Source organism: Girardinichthys multiradiatus, chromosome 14 (assembly GCF_021462225.1).
Source record: "Girardinichthys multiradiatus isolate DD_20200921_A chromosome 14, DD_fGirMul_XY1, whole genome shotgun sequence".
In the NCBI taxonomy this organism is placed as follows: Eukaryota; Metazoa; Chordata; class Actinopteri; order Cyprinodontiformes; family Goodeidae; genus Girardinichthys; species Girardinichthys multiradiatus.
This window is the reverse complement of record NC_061807.1, coordinates 38,121,442-38,141,565: the sequence shown is the minus strand read 5'-3', so window position 1 is coordinate 38,141,565 and position 20,124 is coordinate 38,121,442. Positions and strand designations below refer to the sequence as shown.

Sequence of the window (20,124 nt, the reverse complement as noted above, 5' to 3'; positions counted from 1 at the left end):
ACAAGTACACCAGCGGGCAGAGACTCCAACCACCGGCAGGCGGTGTGGCAGGGAGGAAGCTGATCCAGGAGAGGGAGAAGTTCAAGACCCAACCTGTCGCAAAAAAAAAAAAAAAAACAGGCACACAGACAGGCAGGCAGACAGCACCGGTACTGCCCAGACCCCGGCCCAGCTCCCAACCCCCCGTCCCGAACACAGTCCCCAACAACCCCCATCCACCTCCGGAGAGGGGGCTATGTACAAAGGAGGGGTCCACATGGCACAAAGCAACCCGCCAACCGGAGCCGCCCCAGGACGGAGCTGTCCCGACCCCCCAACGAGCTCCGATCCCAACGCCATGAGTCTCCTATCCCCAGTGAACCCCAACAACAATCTCCCCACAAGGCCACCCCCAACAAGGACACCGATATCGAACACATCCCCCCTAGGCCCAGTCTTTCTAAGTGCTCCCGTTCAGCGGCCAGACCCAGAGACGCTGACCTAACTGGGACCTAATTGGCCCTCCCACCTGGAGGAGTGCATCCTCTCTCCATGGCAGCTGCCACGGATGACCTGACACCAGCTGCTGCAGGTTCGGGAACCATGGCGCGCTTATGCGCTCGGGAGCTACGAGAATCACTGAGAGCTGTTCCTCTCGGACTCGATCCAGGAGCCGCGGGATCAGCGGAACTAGAGGAAAAGCGTAAAGGAACCTTTTCGGCCACGGGCTGTGAGCCAAGGCATCCACTCCTAATGGTGGATTCTCCCGTGGGCTCAGTGAGAACCACAACTGGCATTGTGCGTTCTCCCGTTTGGTGAAAAGATCCATTGCTGTTCTCCCAAATCTGCTCCAGATCTCAAAAATCAGCTTAGGGTGGAGACTCCAGTCCCCGTGACGAGGACCACCTCTGGACATGATGTCCGCTAATCTGTTCCAGACCCCGGGGATTTACACTGCTCTGATGGAGAACAGGTTCGTGCGCGCCCAGCACAGCAGCTGCCCAGTAATGTTTTGCAGCTGGGCTGAGCGCAACCCTCCCTGGCGATTTATGTAGGCTGCTGCCACTCTGTTGTCTGTGTGGATCAGAACATGCTGATCCCGCAGCAGAGGAGAAAGTCCGGTACAAACTTCTCTGGAACTTTCAAAATAAATCGCATTAACCTACTTCCAGCACAGCCAGGAAAAGGGGTAACAGCGACTTCCCGTGACGTCAATGTCCAAATAAAACCCCGCTTTCACAGAGATTCTGTCTCTTCCTTGGTTCCTCCAAGGGGTCCTTGACAGAGAGACATAGTGCGCTAATGTCTCTTTGCTGGCAAACAGACATAAATCTTCAACTAGTTCCAAGAGTTTCATACGATCACGTGATCATATGCACTAAGTTAAGTACGAATGAATTGCTGTTTGTGTATTTATTCATGACCGGGGGTAATTAAGGTACAAGCGTGGCTTGACTTTTCTCTCTGAGGTCTACAGATTGAACTGTGTTATAGAGAGTTCCCAGCAGAGACCCTGTCTCTAGTACGCCAAGTGAAGCAGTTTTCCCTGTCTGCAGGAAGGACAGCGGGACCGCAGTAACGTGCAGTTTGGCTGGCCGACAGAACGGCGTGAAACCCCTGATCCGTCAGGGAAACCCCTGATCCGTCAGGGACTCCACCCTCGTGATGGGTGTGAAGGTGTAGACCGGCAGCTTCAGCTGAAACGGCTTGGCCGCCGCTCCTGACAGGTAAGCAGTTACCTCAGGGAAACGGGGCCAAACCGGATCTCGGCAGGTTGGATGAGTTGGGGCTAATTTTCCCGCCAGGTCATCAGTAGAATGCTGGGCTAAAGGCGCGGGAACAGGGACACCTTTAGCATTAGCTTCCTTGGCTATGATGTCCGGCAGTGCGCTAACAAGCGTGCCCATCGCTGGAAGTGGTGTGGTCGCCGACATCAGGAGGCCCTGAGCTTGGACTGGTGTAGCACCTGCCTCCGCGTCCTCCGTCCGGAGGAAGGGAGTGTAGATAATATCAGTCGCTGTCTCGGGGCGGATTCCTACCCAGCATTGAAGATGTCCAATTTCTCCTCGATGGCGCATTGGTCCGCTACAGGGAATTCCACTTCTAGTGGGGAGAAAATGGCTAGCTGCCGTTGTTTCTCCTCCGGAGGAAGACGCCTGCAGGAAGGGCAGGTGGACTGCAGGGTCAGGGCAAGGTTAGCGTGATCGGGACCGAGCCAGCCCTCGCAGATGACATGCAGATCGTAGCTAATAATGTAGCCAGTATGACAAGCCGGGCAAAGGCGGATAGTGCCGACGCTAGCCAACATTCTCGTGTAGTATCAGTGCTATTAAGCTGTCGCTGAAGACAAATGGGGGAGCCATTTGCCTGGTCTCACCGTAATTTATATGGACCGCAGTGGGGCCCACACAGCAGGTGAGCGTGGACTAATGTTTTCAGTGCTGCACTGAAAGGGATAAACCACTAGCGATAGCCTTAAAGGGTGAAACCTAAACGAAATAGAACTGCTTTCACCGCTTCTGGAGAGAAATTATTTCTGAGCCTATTTGCTTTTGCTGTGATGTTCCTCAATCGTTTTCCTAACTGATGTGGGACAAACAGTGCATTGCCTGGTAGATGTGGTCTCTAGCAATGTGTCTGGCTCTTTTCTGAGTGTGCTGCATAAATCGAGTTCAGATCTGGGAGACGGCATCCCACAATCCCCTGTCCTTTCTTTCCTGGATGCTTTAAATTGTGGCCCGGTAAAGGTCTGTGAGCAACTGAGTAGAGAGTCTTGCTCGTTTCAGCTTCCTGATAAGAAGAGCCGTTGTTGGTCCTGCTTTACCGGGTGGGTGGTGTTTTCAGTCCAGGAGAGGTCACAAGAAGGGTGAATGCCCAGGAACTTTATGCTGAATGTATGTAAATATCTGTTTTTGCTCAACATTCATAGATTTCATTCTTGTATCTTTAAAAAAAAATTCTGCTACTTCTCAGCAGTGTCTTTCAGGTACAGTACCCTGAACCGAACCCTGAGTCTGAAGTACAGTCTCTGTTGGTGAAGACCATCCCAAGTCCGCAGAACAGCCAAAGACCATCGCAAGTCCAAAGGCTGAGCTGAAGTCACAAACAGAATCCTCACGTGCCTCCCTGGGTGGTCAAGGTGGAGCAGTATGATGTGTGCATTATCTGCTGACCTGTTTGCCTGGTAAGCAGAGGGCCTGTGATGTCTTTCAGATGCTTCAACACCAGTTGCTCAAAAGATTTCAGAACCACAGATGTTAGGCCAACAGGTCTGTAGTCATTTAATCCTGTGAGGGTGTATTTCTTGGGGACTGGAATGATTGCTTCAAATGCTTCACCAAATGCAAAACACAACTTGAGAGACATGTTAAAAATCTGAGTAAAGATGTTGGCCAGTTGGTCAGTGCAGGCTCCCAGGCACCTTGGGGAGACAATGTCAGGTCCTGGGGCTTTCATGGATTTCTAATGCTGAAAGAGACTATTTACATCTTACTTGGCGATCTTGATCTAGGCAGGGGGTCTGAGGAGAGGAGGGTGGTTGGTGCATGGTGAACTTTTGTTTCAGAGAGATATGTGGAGCAGTTGGTGTGAGGTGTGAATGGCTGCTTTTCAAACCAGCAGTAGCAGCTGTTAAGGTCATCTATCAGATGGCCTGATAGATGACCTTCACAAGGCCTTCCTGGAATTTGTGCAGTTCTTACAGAAGCAGTATTTAAATTGTACAAACAGGCCTTTCTTTCTCATTTTTTCTAAAGCAAGCTGCCTTACCGGTAGAAAAGAAAAAAAAAATACAACTTCTAAAAATCACATTTTAAAAGCGAGTAGTCATGATGTGGAAGGAGAGATGCTTTTGTCACCTGTGGTTTCCTTGCAGAGCTGAATGCTAGTCTCTCTGTGGCTAAATGTCACCACAATGGAAAATGGGGAGGGACCATCAGAGCTGCTTGTTGGAAATAAATATATTTTTATTTTATTTTTATTTATTTTATTTTACTTTAACACCTTTCAACAACACTAATCATAATGTAATTCTCAGGAAAAGTGAGTTAGGCTACTTTTTTTGCTCATTTTGATACCTTTCATTCTGAAGTTACAGACCAGCAGATTTCAGTTGTACTTGCCTGTTTTTGACTCACACTGAGTATATATCATAAGCATCATGCATTGCTTCTTGTTTGAATAAACAAGCTGGTTCTGTTGATCCCCTTTGTTTCTGGTTTCCATTGTATGTCTATTTTTCAGCTTATGAGTTAATTTCAGTTATTAAATAAACCTACATTTAACATAATACTGTCTTCCATTTGTAGTAGTGCTACATTAGTTGAGTGAGAGCAGCACTATATCACAGAGTGAAAAGATGGAATCCTGCTCTTAAATTGAAACATCTTGTATTTTCACACTAATTTACTTCAATAGATGGTTTGCAAAATACCTGACCCTAATCTGTGCAAAAGCATTTAAATGGGATGAAATCAAATTGTTGTTATTGACATTAATTGATTAAATATAATTGGAATTGAACTGAACCCGTTAGTTCCCATAAAAAGTGCTTTCAATCAACCTTTTGATGTAATCTGGGACTATAGAAAAAAACATAATTGAACCAAATTGGATTACATTGCAAAAGGATGCAACCATATGCAAAAAAAAAAAAAAACTAAACTAAATATTTAGTCATATGCACTGTGACGTATTGCTGTCACTGCCATGGAGCTTTAGCCTCAATGACATGAGGAGAATTTAAAAATTGACAGCACATACATATTATTGTTAATGTGCATTTAACTGCTTCTTTGTGGAATCATGTTGTTGTTATGCTGGTGTTTAGGCTGTATTTTTAATTGTAACACAAAAACATTCTTGTCTTATTATAAGATGGTTTGCAAATTACACGTTTTAAAAATCAATATACATATGCCTACACACAGCAGCTTTGATTTGATAATTATCATAGTATTTATTGCTTTTCTACGGAGGGTTGATGTTGGAGATTTTATAATGCTCACCTCAGATGTGTTCAGACCACACTGTGCTGTCTCTTCCTGTCAAACACCTGTGTGCATTTTACTCCTCCCACTGCAAATCACTCGGCTCTTCACACGAGAAAGTCTGACAGTCATTAGTGTTCTTTCTGTCTCCTTTTCCATCATATTGCAAACTTTTACTTTGCATCAGTAAGTTCGTTTGATAGATGCTTTACTCCAAACTACTGTTTCAGAAGCTCTCTGAATCTGTCAAAAGCACGTGGCTCCAGCTCTCTCTGTGATGCAGCTTGCAGCTTGTCTTTGCTTCTGTCTTGAAACTAAGCACTGCTCAGTTTTAATTTACGTTAAGATTTAAATATGGAAAAACAGAAAAAACACAGCATCTAAAATGTGGCTGTGTTGACTTTTAAAAGTGTTTTTAAAAAAATTGAGCATTTGGGGGATTTACAAGCTTCACAAAAATACACTGCTCACAAAATATAACTGATCTTGAAGTGGGGATCAACTATTTTATTCTAACTGAAATAATAAAAAGATGTGATCGTGTAAGAGAAGCTGGTTAAAAGGTAATAGACATTACCTTACGTGCTTCTATTAATTCCTCTACGCCCATTACACGACTGCACAATCTGTCTTTAATTTCAATGGAGTGTGAAGACATGATACCACAGGAAACTGGCACTCCGACATTGCCTCAGCACATATTTAAGGATTCATTATGGTTTATTTGGTGATCAAATTGTGCAAACCACACTGTTAGACATGTAAAATTCCACCTCACAAGAGGCAGCAGATGCACTGCTACATAATCAAGACAAGTGGAACTCAAATATCACAGCAACATCCTAATAGTAACATCACTTAATCTTATGCTACACTATTTAGACGCTTTAGCATGCTGGATGCTTGAAACTAACCTAGAAGTGTGACAGCATGACATCCTTTCTGATTAATTTGGGTAATAATTATTTGACCACTTGGGGGTACCCACAGAACAGTGATGCATTATTCTTAGGTTTTATTCTCGGGTAATCTACAACAACAATAAAAGACAAATTGTTGATGTCATGGCAAAGTTAAAGTGTCTGGTCCCGACTAAGCAGAATACTGTGAATACCGGCCTTTATATCAATTTACATGTGTTGAATGGGAGTCCAACAAAAGTGACACACATACTTGAAAGATAACAGAACTGTTCCACAAAATCTCCTTTTTTTCCTCATATAACAAGCTGGGACATGCAGTCAGGTCAGGCAGGTTAGGCACTGTAAAATACTGGCAATAGGAAAATAGTAGCAATAATAAGAGAAAATCAATGTGTCCACTTATCTGTTCTATAACTTTTTTTTCTGTATGATTTAAACATTGGTCTGCATGGTGGGGCAGTTAGTATCACTGTTGCCATGCAGCAAGAAGGTCCTGGATTTTACTCCCGGCCGTGGGTCTTTCTGCATGGAGTTTGCATGTTCTCCCCGTGCATGCGTGGGTTCTCACCGGGTACTCCGGCTTCCTTCCATAGTCCAAAGAAATGCCTGTTAGGTTAATTGGTCTCTCAAAATTGCGCTTAGGTGTGTGAATGGTTGTTTGTGTGTTGCCCTGCGATGGACTGGCGACCCTTTCCAAGGTGTAACCTGCCTCCCGCCCATAGACTGCTGGAAATATGCACCAGCTTCCCCGTGATCCACTATGCAAGAAGCGGTATAGAAGATGATCGAATTCAACATTTTTATGGTCAAAATTGCTAAATTTACGCATTGCTGATTTAAATACATGTGAGAAAGGCAAGATGAGCTGTGCTGAGCCCCATAGCAAAAGACAGGTAAGAGCATATGTACTCTTCAGCTTGGCAGAGGGAAAGGTGTGTTTTCACTGATAAGTCCTGTAACCGCACACTCATTTCAATTAGGTCTGACAAAATGAAAGATAAAAAAAGGATCTTTCTAAACTGGATCGTCAGTTGAAACAGATGGTTGTAGAGAGAGGAAGGCCGATTTTGGAGCTGAAAGATTCTTCAAACAAGTGGGTGAAAGGTAACCTGCTCTTTTTAACCTTAGTGATACACCCAAAAAAGTGCGAAGGACATAAATTTGACTTGGCATTGAATGGGCATAACAGACTGAACATTAGCCTCCACAATGCAAAGGTAAGGGACAACCGAGAAATTTCAAAAGACCTGATTCATTGCAACCTGCTTCCATTGACTTCATATACAGATAAAGATAAGATCATACAGCATTTTCAGTTTTAATTAAAAAAAGAGAGTTATCAAATTTGATCTTATAAAGCATTATTCTGTTTGTCTTGCTATGGTATGTTGAACAACATGGAATCGATTAAACTTTCAAAACTGTAAATGTTTCAATTAAGGTCCAACTTGATATTGAAATATAAGTCTTTATTTTAGGTTCATATATTTGTACGTCTCGCTCCCGAGTGGTCTGTGCCTCACCAGTCATGAACCCCATTGCACATCACTGGTAACGAGCGTATTTCAATAGACCATCATACCAAGATAGGAAATGGTGGGACAGCAGCTTTATACACAACTCACATAGTCACAAAATGTTTTTGGTTTTTAAACAGTGAATGCAATTGTTTTTATACTGACATGGCTTTAGAATATTTATTAAATAAGTGATCCCTTGTACCAGGAATTCATTTTTGCCGTAGAAGTTTGATTAGTTTAATCGATGCCAACTATCTCAGTGCTTTCTAAAACCAGGTAAAGAAATTGGCATTATTCCTTTACTATTGGATCTGCTTTCAGGGGTGTAAGTGAGTAAATTACATTTGAGAATTGTTGGTGAAAATGTCAGGTTTAAACAACCTAAAATATTTATAACATCACGAAAAGAAGAGAAAGACAAATAATTAGTTATTACACTCGCTGCGAGGAGAACGGACAGGGATGTGCTTTCAGTTACAAATCTCCTACCGCTCTGAAAACCATCTGTCCGCACCTCTCTTTTTATTATCTTTGGGGGGTTCCTTAGTTACAATGAATGTCGCTCTCTAAGAATGGGAAAAACAGCTGCATCGTAAACAGGTCATAAACACCATTATCTTGTAACAACACACTTCCACAGTCTCCATCATCTTAAGATCAGTGTGTCTTCTGTTCAGCACAATCAGCCTTCATCTTTATGACCTCCTCATGTGTGTCTGCTTCCTTTCCAGCTCCACCTTTGATCCTTGCCTGCAGACAAACTCATCGCATCCTTACTCACACATACATCATGAAAGGTTATAAAGATCAAATAGTCAAGTTAATAGAAAAGGAAAATATATAAGATAAATCTATATTCAATTATTCCAACAGACAGAGTCTGCCTAACCTATAGGCTCTATTTAATTGGTCTGTGAAGGTGGTTCAGGCTTCGGATCAGCAAACCTCTTGGGTGGCTCCATTTGAATATTTTCTGGGACGGACTCACTAGTAGCAGACCCCAAGGCAGATGCTGGAGGGACTGTATTTATCTTCTGATGTGGGAATGACTTTATAACCTCTGGAATGAGTTGAAGAGTTTTGCTGGGGAGAGGGATGTTTGGGTTTCCTTTCTGGATAAGCTGAAGACAGAGGATGGATGGAGGATTTGACTTTTATTAGTTGACATGTTATCATCCACAAAGCTTTGTCTTGCTCCATCTGCCTTTGCCCCGTTTACAAGCCAGAGTCCTATTGCAGTAATTATAAATTCATGCATATATGTTGCTGGTAACCCCTGACCTGTGTGTCCATGGAGAATATGCCCTGCAAGATCAGGGAAGTAAAGAAACATCACACCTCAACTCCCATGAATGATTTAATAATCTCTTAAACTATCTCTAATAAATCTGATGAAACATTTTCCCAGATGGTACAGTTAGCAGCTTTATACATATAAAAATATTTTTGGGAGCCAATATAAGTTGCAAGAAAATGTTTATATGCCCTTAAAAGTGGCCAAAGTTGTAGATGACCTGTAAGCAAAAGAGATTAAATGAGGAAGCAAATTTTTGTTGTAATAATTTAACAACTGTCATGGGATGTAGTGGTTTATTTGGACCAATGTGCAGACGAACACTTGGGAGCAGCCTGGTGTGTTAAAAGGGTTTCTTTTTAATAACTATAATAACAATTACTTACATGGCTGTGATGGACTGGAGACCTGTCCAGGGTGTACCCTGCCTCTTGCCCGTAGACTGCTGGAGATAGGCACCAGCTTCCCTGTGACCCACTGAGGAAGAAAAGGTATAGAAGAGGACTGACTGACTGACTTATATGGGTGTGCCATAACAAGGACATGGAGCCAGGTAGCGACGGAAGAAAATGGGAGGAACCAGTGGAGAACAATGAAAACCAACAAGCTTATAAACGGAGGGAGGTGGAGTATGAACCAAGGAAACAGGGAGGCAAGTAATCAGAGGAAACATGGAACAGGCTGCAGGGAACTGAGGGGAAATGTGTCTAATTAAACTAATGAGCAGAGGGAAAGCAGGTACATGAGGAGCTGAGCAGAAAACAAGGAAACTAGCCTAAATAATAAAAACCAAGGGAAAAAACAAACCTATAGGAAGATATACACAAATTAATGAAACAAGAATCTAGGGAATAACAACTAACAAAAGTAATTAAATGACCTGGATGAAAAGTAAACAAAAACAATTCACTGACTGAGAGGGAAATAAACAAAACAAAACACAAACTCAAAACCCTAACACTGGCAGATCATGACAGCAACAGAAGAAATAATCCTTAAAGGTTGCCATATGACAGGGGTCTGCAACCTGTGGCTCTGGGGCTGCATGTGGCTCTTAAGATGTTCCCCTGTGGCTTTTAATAATTTCTGCTAAAAATGGTTAATAGTTCAGTAATGTTTTAGCCGTTTTCCTAGGCATTTTTAATGCAATATATGCATTGCATTTTGGCAAAGATGACACTAATATTTAAAAAAAAGAATATTCCTTCATAAAATGAATTTTATAAATTTATACATTTTATTCCTGTAAAAAACAAGCTACAACAAATTAATTTTTATGAAATCATTTTTATCTGTCTCTTTGATGCAATCAACGTACTTTTTAGACATTATTTTCTATAAAAGTTGACGACTCGGTTGAAGAAATTGTATGCATTACCTTTATTTAATAGTTGGATGATTTTCTTTTTATTGAACCCAAAAATACAGAAAAAAGAAATGTGGTTCTTTAATTCAATCATCAAATCAGATTTCCTGTATTAGATATTGTACAAATTTGCTAATTTGTTTTATGCAGGTTTTGTGGCTTTAAGCAAATTTAGTTAAGCCAGACCGAGGACAAAAAATGATTCTCAGAGATGTAAATGTAGCTGACCCCTAAACCAGGGGAACATATAAAACATTCACCATCTCTGGAGTGTTGTGGAAAATTCTTTTAAATGCTCTGAACTTCCCTTTACCTCTCTCCTCTGACCTCTGTGTTCTGTTACCCTGGGAGTTGGTCTGTAAATCCATTATCAGAAGTTTATGGTTAACACTCCCTGAAGGGTTATATCCCAAGGAAGGGCAGATGAGTGCCCTCATAAATAACCTTGTTACCTCTGACCCTAGGTGGGTAACACCCACATACTGTTTAAATACTGTCTGTAAACTCTTGTTCTGGGCTCTGCTTCACTGACTAAGCTCAGTGACAGGGTCTTCAAACGTTGCAATGCCTTTGAATTAAACTTTATAAGATAAACTCTGGTCTTTCTCTTTTAATGAGTTGATTTCTGTCGCACTTTGATAAAAAAAAATCCATAACAGGAGCAATGGAGGCTGCCACCCCTGGTCTACTGCCGGTCTCCAGAAGTCAATGGGCAAAAGGCGGGGGACACCCTTGACAGGTTGCCTGTCCATCACATGCCCTTTAACAAAGATGATTATTCAATATTGTCTGTCGGAACAACAAATTATTATTCTAAGAATCAGAATGTTACAATTAAAATGAATATACTGTACTCCTTGAGATACTAGAAACTGTTTATATTTTCTACACTCTCGTTAGTTACTGAATCAGTTAAAGCATATTTGTTCCACAAAGGTTTTAGTGGGCAATGTGCCAGGCGGAGCTGGGATTTCGGCCCAAACTAGCCAAAACTGTGCCGAATGTGTTTTTCATCTCAAAGAAGGGAATCTGGTCAAATGGTTAAATAAAAGTGCTGATTTCCATTGTAGGACTCCTTCTACATATGATATAACCTTTGGTCATGACATTTGTAATGAACAAGATCATAAAACCAGAACATCTTAAACAAAATAGGATTATAAGCAATATGTAAACGGTAAATAAAAACCATATTGTTATTTATAGTAGAGACAGCGGTATTAACCTTCAGGCTCCATTTGTTTAGCTACTAACACGGTTGCTAGGCAACAGAAGTTACACCGAGGTAAGGGCAAGGGAAACTCAGACCGACCTAACACCGGCAGCACACTATGCTAATCTGGCATGTTTAGCTAATAGTGACAGGTAGCTAAGTGCTACTGTTTGACCATCATTTGTTTACATGATGCTTCTTATAGACGCTCATTTGACTTGATTGACATCTGCCAAGCTCATGTAGCTGCACTGGTCCAGCTCAACATGCTGTAAAGAAGGTTAAACCTGATGTAGAACATAAATTGATGAATCTGTGTTTGATTAATCTGTGGCTATCCTCAGGGACCCGAATGTGTGACACAAAAAACATAATTTTGGAACTAAAATTTTATTTCAGACCTACCTGAAAGTGAAAGTAGTGAAACTGAATTTTTAATACAACGAAAAACATTTTCAAAGAAAACCAAATCAGTTTCAAACCTTTAAATTCAGTTTCAGTTTAGTGAAATAAATTTTCCAACCAATGCATTTAATTTCAAATTACACAAATACAGATTCAGTCTGAGCAATTCAAATTCAGTTTCTGATGGCACAAGTTTCTTCCCATAAAAAGCCTGGTAATCAGCCATTAATGGAAATCAGGTGTGCTGAAGCAGTTGAACATTTACAACCTGCAGGACACCGGCCCTCGAGGACAGCCCTGGTGTAGACCATATCATGACGATTACATAACATCTTTGTCTATAAAACATAACTTTAAATGTTCTTATGTAACAGAATTTTTTGAAAAGCTAAATTGTGAGTTTTCATTCACTGTAAGCCATAACCATATAAAACAACATAAATGCTGTAAATGCTTGGAATATATATCACTTTTTACTCTCAGTTTGTTGTAAGGTTTTTTGGCACTAGTGGCGTTCATTGAAAAGTAATTCAACAGGAAAGAGTGTGAAAAAAGAAGAAGACATACAGCAAATACCCCAGAATCAGGAAACCATTTCAGAACAACCGCGTTGAGGACTATAGCCTCTGCACACGGAGCGCCTTCTCTACCAATTGGGACATCCAGCATGTAAGATGTGTAACATGTAAGCAAAAAAACAATGATAACAATTTAGCACAGACATTTAATTGTCAATACTTAAAAAGACTAAATGATAGTCCTTTTGAATTATAAGTCTGATCTACATAGCAAAGACATCTTGGTTTCATAAACTCATGGATCAATTATCCGGTTCTACAACTTTAAAGGGGAGTAGACACAGTCAGCCTTTTCATTGCTCTGCCTCGCTGATCTGTTAAACGTCTGATCTGTTAATCTTCTGGTCCTCAAAGCTGCATAATGAAGGTTTTCCTCATTTTGGTCACCCTGTCAATTAGAGGAAAAAAATAAATTACACAATTATTGAAATTAATAAGAAAATGTAACTTTATTCTTGCTCTCGCTGGAAGACACACACGTTTTCTCTCTCCCTCCCTCCCTGCTGATCCCTGCTTCTGTCTGTATTTTTCTCAGAGCCTTGCTTTGCATATCCTCCAAACTTGTAAATTATAGATTTGGTCAGCTGGACTCTCAGCGTAATTGATCAAATTTTTTTTTCAACGGGAAGACAGGTTAATGGAGAACCCTCTTGTCCAGACAGGACGTTCTTCTCTGGATACACAATGGATTCTTGGCAGCAGTGGTAGATTGTGTGCCTGACTACGATGTCGGTTAAGGGCATAGAATATGTGTACATATTTGGACTTTTGATAACATGATTTCTGCTTTTTAGAATTGGTGGTTACCTGGCTTATCGAGTGATTTGCAAAACGTGGGCGGCTGTTCAAAGCGTTCCAAAGCTGCCTGCGATGTTGGATGGAGTCTGTAGATTAATCAACACTCAGACTGAAATGTTATGAGAGCACTCTTAAGGTGGTGGGAAATTCACAACTGCCTAAACCACGACATTTATTGTTTTTCTAAATCCGGCGCCCCAACGTGGCCTTGGCAACTTCTGCTAACTGGCTATCGAGAAAATATCTCCTGGATGTTATATAAACACGACCCTCTTCCCCAGCACTCCCCTACCAGCTGTGTGCTGATAGGACTATGCGGCCAACTGATAAAACTTCCACCTGTCTTCTCAAGGACAATGGTGCTTCTATCGGTGTTGACAGTCTAATTCTTGCAAACACACTCAGATTTACATTCGCACCCTCAAGATTCCACTGTACCCTTGCTAAATCTTTACTTATGTGTGTGTTGCTTACCCCTGCTGAGGTTTTTTTTACTATTTCAGACTCTATTCTTAGGAGAATAGAGTCTGAAATATGATTTTATTTTTCCCTCCTATCTTACTTTACGTAAATGTGTAATTTCATAAATTTTCATAGATTTTCAGATTTTTCAGAAGGATTACCAGCAAAAGCCAAATATTATTAGTCATTAAAAATTTTACTACAGCTGTTTTTACACCAATGACCAGAGATTTTTAGATTTCTTAGAAGGATTCATAGATTTTTAGATTTCTTAGAAGGATTGTATTACAACAATTTCATACCAGTGAAAGCCAAACATTATTAGTATTTAAAAAGTTTGGACCTACCAGTGACCCAGCTTCTCTACTTAGACTTCAGTGAGTGTCCATGACTGTTACTATTTGAATGATGGGATCACAGCTGCCTCATACCAGCGACCTCAAGGATTAATATTATAATTTTTCTTTTAGCACAGGATGAATTCCTTACCACAGATGACTTAATGAGCTAATTACCTCTATTAGAAAGATTGGATTAGAACCAGCTCTTACCAGTAAACCCCCAAGGATTATTAATGTCATTTGATTTGTTTTTCTGTGTTTGATGTTCTGTATCATTGTAATGTTTTTCCTCATGTACAGCGCTTTGAGTGCCTTGTTGCTGAAAAGCGCTATATAAATAAACTTGACTTGACTTGACTAACTAATGACAGAAAAATATTATAATAAATTTAAATAAACAACACCTCTGCAGTCGTTGTGGAAGGAGAAGTCCTTCTGGAATGAGACTCTGAAAAAATAATAGAATTACTGTTGCTGGTACTCTCGTCAGTCTGTAGATATTAGTAAGATGCAATTGAAGTACCTGGATCTTTGGAGCAGTTTCTAATGCAGAGCATGAACAATAAGAAAGCCTGTAAAACACTTAAACATGTCGTGAATACCAAAGCTCCTCTCAGGAGATTCACAGAGTCCACCTTAGCTGTAGAGAGTGAGACAGGAGAAAGAGTTTTGCATTTGGAGGAATAAAAGAAAGCCATATTGAAGAGGTTACTCACCCTTCACATCCAAGTTCATCCCATTTCCAAACAGTATGTGTCCACATGAGGCAACAGCACAGTAGTAGGTCCCGGCATGGGACACATTAAGGGTCTTCAATGGCAGATTGTACACACAGGTGCTTGTTTTTTCTCCAGGCTTCCTCTCACACTAATCATTTCTCCCTCCATGAGTGTAAAGAAGTCCTGGATAATATTCCTCAGAGTGCTTGAACCAGTAAACTCTGTGTTTTTCATCACAGCTCCCAGTTTGTACTGTACAGTTAAGAGTCACAGAGCCTCCTGCCGGGATGGTCTCAGTTTCTGACTGTTGGACCGAAGTCTGGATGTTTAATCCTGATCCTTCAACATGGACGATGGTGCCCCCATCAAACTCAATCTTATAGGAACTCCCAGCGATGCAGTAATAAGTTGCTGAATCTGAGATGTGCAGATTTGTAATCTTCAGATGATTTTGATCTCTTTTTGTGTCGAGAGTGAAGCGTGGATTGTTTTTGAAGTCATTATAAAAAGTGCCATTTGAGTTGTACTTGTAGACAGTAGAAATAAGGTGTGGTTTCTGACCCGAAGTTAGTTTGTACCAGTGAAACCTCGCAGCAACATCAGGGTCATGAAAACATTGCAAAGTTACGTTTTCTCCAGCTTTTACTGAAGCAAAACGCCAGTGTTGTGTAACAGATGAGGAGATCTCATGACTTGGCTGAGCTGAAGTAAGGAAATACAGATTAAAATCTTGTATTATAAACATTTAAAAGCATTGCCAAATTCTCAAAAAGATTCAGAAAATGATCACAAAACTCAAACTTACCGATTTTCAAAAGGAACAAAAAGTTAAGATGGAAGGCAAACTGTGCAGGAGTCATCTTGATCAAAGAGCAGTGTTGAATGAGAAAATCTCCAAGCCCTTGTTCATTTTTAATAGACACTAAATGTAGATGTGACACGTCATCTTCACTACCACCTATAGGCCAGAGTAAAAGAAAACAAAATAGATAAGGAGGAGACAGACGAATCATTTATCTTGTAACTTTAAAGAGGATATGGAAAATTTGCTATATTGGCATACCTTGTGTGAGGAACCCCATAGCACATTATTACAGTTTAAAGTCTGTCTGTATAATAGAACTTGGAAAATATATTTTTTACTTATTTTTAAAAATCAATTGTTTCGATCAGACAAAATAAAACTTGTAACCAAGGAATCAGAGGAAAACCCACAGTCTACACCCGACCTGGGGCCTCTTATAAAGGGCTAATATTCACAAAACATGGGTTATGGTCTTTTCCATGGAAGACTTAATATGTATTAATAATGACCTGATTTCATGGTATTAGTATTCTTTCTTGGTTGAAGTGAGTTCAATCCTGTCTTCCGCTGCATAAAATACAGTTCCCCAGTGTTCCACCAAGCCCCTAGAGACCTCTCTATCTACAATAGTTATGTCAATAAACAGCTAACACAAAGTTTGAAATTGCTCAGCCTCATTCTTTTCCCTGTCCACTGCTAAATAATTTGCAAAATGATAAACGTCTTCACATGCATTCATCTCACATTGTCTTCATTTGGGTCCATGTTAACTACTAACCATGACCAAAGAAACATGTGATTATAATTAAATTAACTTCAATAACTGATCATCAGTATGTGTGCTCATCACGTTTGAAAATGGGAGTTTTACTGCTCTTAAGCATACAGGAGTGGTAACACAATGCCGAGGTAGAGACATCAGCAATGACTCTACAGAAGCCACAGTTCCTGCCTTTTAATCTGGGAATAGTTTTTAGGGCATTTGCAAACAATTTAAAATACATCAGTCTACAGAGAAAAAATCCATCAGTCTACAGAGAGAAAGAATATTCACAAGTAGAAAACATTGAAAGTTGTGAATCTTCTCAGGAGGTTTCATCCCAGCAAATACACCTAAACATCACAATTGCTAAAAACCTTAGATCTCCATCTTAGACTGTATAGGCCTCAGTTAGCATGTTAAAGTTTATGACAGGATGATTAGAAAAAGGCAGAGCAACTACTGCTTGTTGCTAGGAAAACATAATGTGATGGCATAACTTTGCAATATGGTATCTAAATAAGCCATAAGACTTCTTTAATAATAGTGTTTGGGCAAATGAGACCAAACTAGAGATGTTTGCCCCTTAATGGAAGCCACCATGATTGGGGAAACTAAAATACAGCATATTAACACAAACAACTTGTATCAAATGTCAATCTCCACATGATCTGAGCAACTAGCTGTTATGAAGCTGGCCATAAGACCGCCTCTGTATACTGAAGCATTCCAGAGTCAAATTTGGTTCGGTTGAATCAGAAGAGGGAAACCATGAAAAAACCCATTAATTTGGGCCAGAAAGGAGAGCTGCTGCCTTTCCTGCAAACTGAGAGGTGATAAAAGTCCTGGAGCTGAGAAAGGCATTCTGATTCTTTTTTTATCAGGCTGTTCTGAGCAGAAACTATTCTATGCATGTCTTAAATACTCTAAACCCTTCTTCCTTTCTCCTCCTCAAACCTGCAAACCCAGAAAGTATTGTTGGATGTTATAACACAAAAAATGATGCTGTGCCACTTTCTGTAAACCTGTAAAAGTAAGATTAATAGATTCTTATTAAAAATCCAACTTTTAATCAGCTTTGTTAATAATATCGTGAAAAAGAAATTGCTCTCTAATTAATATTAACTTTTATGTTTTTCAGTATTTTATGTCCTGTTTTGCTCATGAAACATCATTGATCATTTTTAATTTGTGTGAATTTTATACTTGATAATGTTCTAATGAATTTCATTATAAAAGAGTCGATAAGTGTACAAAATTGCATAATCACTCCTTTGATTAAAATATGTTTTATCATCTGAATTTTATCTTCAGCTGGATTTTTTAATAGATACGAGAATGATTTAAATGTAATAAGTCTGATAAGTTATTGATGCAGTGATATAGTTTGTTACCAATCAATCTGCAATACATAACACAAAATGTTTTATTGCAACAGATAGTTACTCGGTACTTACAACCAGTTTTAGATGGGGAAAATACATTGTGTTAAGTAAATTTCATATAAGGAAAAATATATTATAAAATCAAGGAGTAGCTTTATTTGAATCCAAGCATGAATGTAAAACAGGAATTTTCGCTGTTTGTCAACTTGCAGCTGATGTGCTCAGTTTAACTTGTGGAACTAAAAATAAAAAAGAAACATTTGACCTTTGTTTTGTCAATGGTTGCAAATATATGTCTTTTAAATTTGAACATCATGAGCTTGCTAGGAGTAAGCTACCAAAGATGTTAATATCAACATGCACAACCTGTGATAATTATTGAACTCTGGACCTTAAAAAAAATCTCACTTTTATCCAGTGTCCTTGCCTGTAGAAAGCATGATATCAATATTAGAGACAGTAAACCACTGGCCGTTGTGAAATCGCCGTTCTTTAAATTCAGAATCACCTTTTTAGTGTTTTACTGCCCCCTCTTGACCAAATTAAACTCAGAAATTGTACATTACAACATAGTCTGTTGTACTTCAGTTCTATCACTTTATAGAAGAAAATGTCTAAATGCTGATATAGTAACCACACAATCAGAACTAAAGAGGGTAAAATGAGTGTGTTAATGAATAGAATCAAATGAAGTTGCGTTTTAGTCTAAGCTTCCTGGCATTCGTGAAAGATTTAGGCCTGAAGACTTTGTGCGTTTTACATATTTTAAATTGTATGTTTTGCTATAACTGTTAATTTTCTTTTTTACCTTAATGTGTCATGATTTGGGTGTTGTGGTTGGACCAAAGTGCAGAGAAGGTGAATTAATGAAGGTGAGTCGAGTTTGAATTATTGTTACTGACAAGACTTGACAGGAAATCAGGAGTATGACACGCTCCACCCAGACCAGAGTGCAGAATACCAGGCATCAGGGTAGGATACAGATCACTGAACCAGACACGACTGAACGACATGGAAGACAACACACATCTTCTGGAAGATCCTGCTGACACAGCACGTCAACTTGTCATCCTCAGAACCCGTGGTCAGCTTCCCACCCCCCTGATCAAACACCACCTTCTTCAAGTGAGAGAATCTGTTTCCTCCAAACATTCACATTTTCCCTGCTCCATTATTGCCACCATTTCTGTCCTCAGAGTGCTACCCCAGTCGAGACCATACTCTGCCGGATCCTGGAATCAAAACTCTTTCAGAATAAACTTGTTAAATTTTACCCTGCCTCCGTGATTTGTGATGCACTAGAGTTCCCTGGTTCTGGTCATTATGACATAATGAGCTTTAAACTTCATCTAGACCTGGGTTACAAATCAGTCACATTGGCTCAAATCAAAATTAGTTTTGTAAATCGCCTCAGTGTTATAATCAAGTCTATTACTAACTGGGCTACTTTATTCTGTATATTTAACATGATTTAGTGTCCAACCTTTACCAGTATTTATGTGAATGAATTCTGCTTTTTTACTAGAAAATCAAATCATGAGATTTAATTTGTTTAGTTTTGACTGACGCTGGTTCTCGTGGCCCACTGTCCTAGATGTTTTAGATCATGGACCTTCAATTCAACTTTTGCAATTTTTAGGTGCATCTGTCACGATCTGTGGCTGTAGTGGACCAAAACGCAGACAAGAACTGGGCAGCAGCATGTTCAGAGAAGGCTTCATCTTTAATCAAAAAGGTTTCTTCAAGCTTTACAAGAATAGTTTTCCAAAGACTTACTTGAGTTAAGCCAAGAACATACAAAAGTCATCTGAGGGAAACATCACACCAACAGAACTTAAACAGGGGTAGTGAACGGAATAGAACGGGAGGAACCAGCAGAGAATAATCAGAATAACCAGGAATATAAACAGGGAGAACCAATGAGTGGGAAGCTAAGGTAATCAGAGGAGAAGTGGAAACAGGTGCGGGTATTGGCTGTGAAGACTAGGGAATGAATGGTTACTATGATGACCGGACTGGGAGACACAGGGACACTGGAGAAACTAGACTATAGAATAAACCAAAGGGAAAACTGGAACAAATGGTAAACAACACTAACTCACAAAGTGGAGCAGGGAGGCTGAGGAAGCTGGTGAACTGATTACAGAACTAAACCATGGGAGAAGGGACTAAATAACAAACTCATCTAAGAAACAGATCTAAGAAAACTATAACAACCTAAGATATAAGAATCTGGCAAATAAGAACTAACAAAGAAACCTTCAAGGAAACCCTAACTGAAACTAACTGGGAGGGAAGCAGAGAAAGCGATGACTTAGAATAAACGCAAACCCAAACGTAAACAATAAGTGGATCTAAGTATAGTGGCAAACAATAACTAAAAGCAACCTGTCAGAAGGAACTGAAACAATAGAGACTAACACGGGGAGCTAAACTAGGAATAAGGCTGGGAAGAACTACAAATATAAAGGGAAACAAACCCTGAGTAAATAATAACTGAAGGGGAACTAAAACCTAGGGAAGGAACTAGTAGGGCACAGAGAAGGGGAAAGGAGAACAGGAAAATAGAGGAAATAATGAAACGTAGT

General features: G+C 40.1%; 1 pseudogene; it reads right to left on the bottom strand.

The window, feature by feature from the left end:
- Positions 1-12,347: 12,347 nt before the first annotated feature.
- Positions 12,348-15,446, bottom strand: LOC124880777 (annotated as a pseudogene).
- Between the last annotated feature and the right edge of the window lie 4,678 nt (positions 15,447-20,124).